This window comes from Trematomus bernacchii, unplaced genomic scaffold (assembly GCF_902827165.1).
Source record: "Trematomus bernacchii unplaced genomic scaffold, fTreBer1.1, whole genome shotgun sequence".
NCBI classification, from domain to species: Eukaryota; Metazoa; Chordata; class Actinopteri; order Perciformes; family Nototheniidae; genus Trematomus; species Trematomus bernacchii.
This window is the reverse complement of record NW_022987614.1, coordinates 36,243-42,092: the sequence shown is the minus strand read 5'-3', so window position 1 is coordinate 42,092 and position 5,850 is coordinate 36,243. Positions and strand designations below refer to the sequence as shown.

General features: G+C 42.4%; 1 long non-coding RNA gene across 1 annotated transcript; it reads left to right on the top strand.

Annotated features, from left to right (window-relative positions):
• The first annotated feature begins 679 nt into the window (after window positions 1–679).
• On the top strand, window positions 680–4,818 carry LOC117483790. The gene is made up of 3 exons (XR_004556020.1): window positions 680–939; window positions 4,298–4,364; window positions 4,714–4,818. It is a non-coding gene; the product is annotated as an uncharacterized LOC117483790 (long non-coding RNA).
• The last annotated feature ends 1,032 nt before the right edge of the window (window positions 4,819–5,850 follow it).

Below are 5,850 nucleotides of genomic sequence, written 5' to 3'. Positions count from 1 at the left end.
TGTAAATTGTAAATAAGCCATCTGTATGTCAAATATGTCTTATATGTCTTAAATGATATGATGAATTGGAAATGGGGGACCCTGATGTAAACAAGACGAAAGTGTTTCTCTGGTCTGCATCCCCTTAACAATTGTATGTTTTGAGCTGTACTGTACCCACTATACAAGCTGTTAATAAACTTTTCAATCAATCAATCAATCAAACCAGACTACTGAGCATTTCCCTCTGATATGCCCTATTTCTCTGAGTCCTGAGGTTGTGTTTTAAGCTCTCTTGGTTATAAATGTGTGTGAAACTGATACTGAGAAAGAGCACTGTGCAAACTCTCCCTGAGCGGATTATGAGAAGTATGTGGCAGGATGATTGTGTGGTGATGTAAAGAAATGGAGATGGTGACTTCATGTGTTCATCTCACCAGCTGGCAGCATCAGCTGTTACACACTCATCACACAGTACAAGACCTGAGTACTTCTCCCACCTCTGAATACTTGAGTAAATGTACTTTTCACCACATCCGAGGTGAGGATGGGTTCACAGTTCTATGTGTGTTTGTTTGTTCGGCCCCTACGTGCCGCTGTTCTTCCTCTGTAGGCGGGGTCTAATTCACAAGAAGGGGGTTTGATGAACTGGAGCATTACAAAATACAAATAACAGCAGTAGTAGCACCGGAGACGCGACTGAAACGTGTTCGGGAGATCCGGGCACTCCTTGATGAAAAATTAGAAAAAATAAAATAATTTTATACATTTTAGTTGACGCATTTTCATTGGACACGTTACGTTCTCGACGTAGCGGTGCGTCAAACAAAGCGAACCCTTTATAACAGTTTCAGCTAGTCCTCGCCTCACTAACCGTTTTTATTTCTCTAAAAGAGGAGACTTTTTTTAGGCTAATGTTACTCTAAATCAACGGAACAACCAGTTTATCATCAACATAAGGTAAGTGTTGTTATTTTAACCTACGTTTTCTTTAAGATTTAACCCAGTCTGCCATGTTTAAATCGACAATAATCTGGAGATGAATTGATGATAAAACAGTAATCTGCGTAGTTACATTTTGCAGCAGTCCATTAAAATAAAGTGCAGTGTAAAACCAAGACATGTGTCTCTCTCATGTGTGTTTCTTTACCTAGAAGGATGATTTTAAATAAGTTAAAGTAACACTAGTAAATTACATTTGTTGTGGAGTTAGCAGTTTGTGTTGGATAGTGTTGACACTATTTAAATCAAGAGTTCACGTTGTTGTGTGGCAGTTCGATCAATGTACACTTTTCTTTTCTCAAGAAAGAGGGTGAGCTAACCATCAGTGTGGGTGATGCACAGTGTGGGTGACCAGTGGCGTAGCCAGGAATTATTGTGTGGGTGGGCCTGGAGAAATGTAGGTGGGCCAGGGGGGAGACTTATTAAGCGTGGGGTCTGAGCTGAAACTTCATTAATGATTTTAATGATTTTTTAATGCACTAATTGAACATAAGCATAAACTAGCAGTGAAAACAAAAACATAGGCACGGCGGCCTCAGAATGTGTGTACAACTGACATCCACATGACTAGGGATGGGTATCGTTAAGGTTTTAACGGTAGGCCTACAACTACTTTTATCGATACCGCTTATTGATCCGGTGCTTTAACGGTACTTTTATCGTTTTTTTTTGAGAAAAAAATAAGGTAAACTAACTAACACAAATTGTGAACAAAACTATCATTGCTTTTTATTTTAATTAAATACATATTTCACATCAAAAGAAACAACAATGTTTTAACAAATCGTATTAAATAATCTGATGACAGAACTGTAAACAGAATAGCTGAAACTTTAACAAAATAAATAACTCTAAATTACCTCTAATCATTAGCCCATGTTTGTATAATTGAGTTAACTCTGTGTGTTGCTGCTAGCATACATAACACCTGACGTGGAAAAGTTACTCGTGGATGGGGCTACAGAGCTACTAGAAAGACAGTCGAACCCGGTGCATTTCTCCGTTTGAATGTGGTACACTTTTACAAGATGTTTAGACAAATTGCTCGTGTTACTGCCCTTACATGCTAAACTCTTATTGCACTTTTGGTAACGAGCATTGTCCACATCGAACAGGTAAAGTTTAACCACACCTCGGAGCGCGTTCTCTCCGCCATCTCCTCCGTGTGTGTGTGTTGCTGCATGTAGCAGCTGCGTGTGTGTAAACTGCCCCGCCCCCTCGCACACAGACGGGGGAGAGAGATCTCTCGTCTGGATTGGAAAGATCGAAAATACTAAAAATAATCATAGACGCATTTTGCTGTCTTTTGCATATTAGAAACAGAGTTGGCGACACTAAAACTGCAATATAATGTTTGTGTAGCAATAATACATATTAGATATATTTTTTACATGTCTCAAGTACCGACCGATAACGTCGGAGCTTAATGGTACCACGGTCTTTAATAATTCAGCCCTGGGGCTCGGTACCCATCCCTACACATGACTGGCTCGGCGGCCACAGGTTGTTTATCCTTGACAGTCGCACAGTGGGCACACACTGAGAGTTTTCATATTCAGCAAATGTGTACACGCTTCACTGCAGACCTCAAGAAGAAATAAGACTTTTGTTTACTCACGGCAAAACCTACTTTACTTACTAATTTACTCACGGTAAAAAAATGCACTCCCTATTCCATTGTCATGAAGGTGGAATCTAACTATATCCAGAATAAGTTTGATTGGATCCAAGCTAGAAACATGTTTATTTCTGCTGTAAGTTGGGCATTTTAACATGGGGGTCTATGGGAATTGCTCCTTTCTGCATCCATCCCCTGTTGGCCACTAGAGGAACTGTAGTTTGTGGCACTTCCTTCTGGGCTTCCCGGCTCTGCGCTATAACGCGCTGATTGGCTGTGGGTGGGCCAGACGTGCATGTGGGTGGGCCCAGGCCCACCCGGGCCCACCCACAGCTACGCCACTGGGTGATGCACAAAGTGGGTGATGCACAGTGTGGGTGATGCACAGTGTGGGTGATGCACAGTGTGGCTGATGCACAGTGTGGGGGGTGATGCACAGTGTGGGGGGTGATGCACAGTGTGGGGGTTGATGCACAGTGTGGGGGGTGATGCACAGTGTGGGTGATGCACAGTGTGGTGATGCACAGTGTGGGGGTGATGCACAGTGTGGGTGATGCACAGTGTGGGTGATTGCACAGTGTGGGGGTGATGCACAGTGTGGGTGATGCACAGTGTGGTGATGCACAGTGTGGGTGATGCACAGTGTGGGGGGTGATGCACAGTGTGGGGGGTGATGCACAGTGTGGGTGATGCACAGTGTGGGTGATGCACAGTGTGGGTGATGCACAGTGTGGGGGGTGATGCACAGTGTGGGGGGTGATGCACAGTGTGGGGGGTGATGCACAGTGTGGGGGGTGATGCACAGTTTGGGTGATGCCAGTGGGGTGATGCACAGTGTGGGTGATGTGCACAGTGTGGGGGGTGATGCACAGTGTGGGGGGTGATGCACAGTGTGGGGGGTGATGCACAGTGTGGGTGATGCACAGTGTGGGGGGTGATGCACAGTGTGGCTGATGCACAGTGTGGCTGATGCACAGTGTGGGTGATGCACAGTGTGGCTGATGCACAGTGTGGGTGATGCACAGTGTGGCTGATGCACAGTGTGGGTGATGATGCACAGTGTGGCTGATGCACAGTGTGGCTGATGCACAGTGTGGGTGATGCACAGTGTGGCTGATGCACAGTGTGGGTGATGCACAGTGTGGCTGATGCACAGTGTGGTTAACCTCGAATCGTATTAAGCAGGAACCACTGAGAAACCAGCTAGAGATGTGGTGGCTTTTGCAATTTCTTCCATTTCAATTGGTCTGATGCAAACAATTGATGAAGAAAGCTTTATAAAGAATGACATTGCCAAGAATGTAGATTTATGTTTTATTTAAATTATTACTGAGAAATTCAAGCATGCACTTTAAATTGTGCTTAGGGCAATCACAGGAATATCACAGGAGCGTTTTAAATTTGCCGTACTTCTTCAGACTTCTCTGGTGAAAGTCTGGTAAATACTGCTTACATAAAGACCAACTTAAAGCTAATGTGCAAAAGGAAACACTATTTTCTTCTGTGTGTATTCATTGATTTTATTTGTTATATCTCTGTGTCACATTAAACCTCTGCAGCCGCATCAAGTTCATGTGACTTTAACACTCATAACACCCTTTTCCTCATTGTTCCCTGTCTCTGACACGAGTGACAAAGAAGTCTGATCTATTTCTTCACTGTTTGTTTTAACACCGAGGTATTGTTTCTTTGTTACAGATGGATCTGTGGCTTCTTTTAATAGCGGCGTTATCCGCGGTCCTCAGTGGCAGCTGGGCGCAGCAAGGTGAGAACAAAGAGAAGTTTGAATCCTGCTCTTTTTCTCTTATCTTTACTGTTAAAGGTCACCTATAATGCAAAATCCATGTTTTCATGTCTTTTCTACATCAACATGTGTCCCCTCTGTGTAAAGAGATTCTGAAAGTTTCAGGAAAAAAGTTTCTCTCTCTTTTTACGAGGTGAAGTCATCACTTGGTGAGCTGCCTGGAGCTTCTCTCAGCATGACTCAATGCTCCCAAATGGGGAGGAGGTTGTGTCCTGCAGCCCAAAAACCAAAGCTGTTTTGAGTTAGTGAACTAATGGAAACATTCTTGGTTGTCATGTTGGCTAAGAGGAACCCGTGTTTTGTCTTTCAGAGGGGAGCGTATGCATCAAAGCCAATGCTCAGTCCTGTGGGGACTGTATCCAGGTCGCTGAGTCGTGTGGATGGTGCGGAGATGAAGTGAGTTCAATCAATTCATCTGCTACCAAAGTGTTTTATCATATGAACGGTAGCTCAAGTCCAACAAAGGCTTCATTTCATCCCCTCGTTCCCCTGCATTTCCTGTCCGTCTCTCTCACTAAATAAAGCATAAACAGTCTTGAACAAAATACACAAAATACATTTAAGTTGTCTAGAATGTTCAATAACTGTGTGTGTGGCCTGTACAAAGTTTATGGTTTATGTGGCAGCGTTGATTAATGGTTAACTTTCCCAAAAACGTCTAACTAACACAGCTGGGAGTCATCATCTTGTGCCTTTACATAATACAATAAATATAAATGATGTGTTTTTACTGTCACCATCGCCAGCTATTCCAAATGTCTGCATGCAACAGGCCGGAGTCACAGTGTGTTATTTAATACAAATGCAATCCAAATATACTATGATTCAATACAATGTGTTTCATAATTATCATTTTGAAAAAGGGAGGAAGGGTTTGAAGGTAAGAGAAAAGGTTGTCCTTGTTTCCTAAAATACATTTTCGTAGTATTTAAATGTGTGTTTATTTATATACATGCACATATATTCTTCTTGCACTATAAGTAAATGCTTCGTTCTTTCTCTTGCCGTTCTCCCAAAGTGAGTTATCCCTGACTCGTCTATTAATCGTAAACAGAAGCTGCTTCTTGTCTCAAAGTGGAAACTTAGTCTGGATAATCCTCGTTAATTAGACGTTGTCTGTACCCAGAGTCAACAGACCACAAATGTATGTTTACTCCTTCACAGCTAGAGCTTATTTATCAGTGTGGCTGCTACAAAGTGCAGGACAAATTAATTAATGTTTTTTATGTCATGCTGTGCCACACATTTCTGCAAAAAAAGGCATCTTTGCAAAGCTACTTGAGGAGCATGAGGTTCACATGAGTCAGTATAAATGTGTATCATCAACGATAACACTAAACATAAAATAATCAATATGAAAAATATGAAATTCAACCAGTAACAAGGCTATTTAATCCGGTGGTATCAGCAGCAGTCATTCTGATAATTTAATGTGCAACCTATTTTG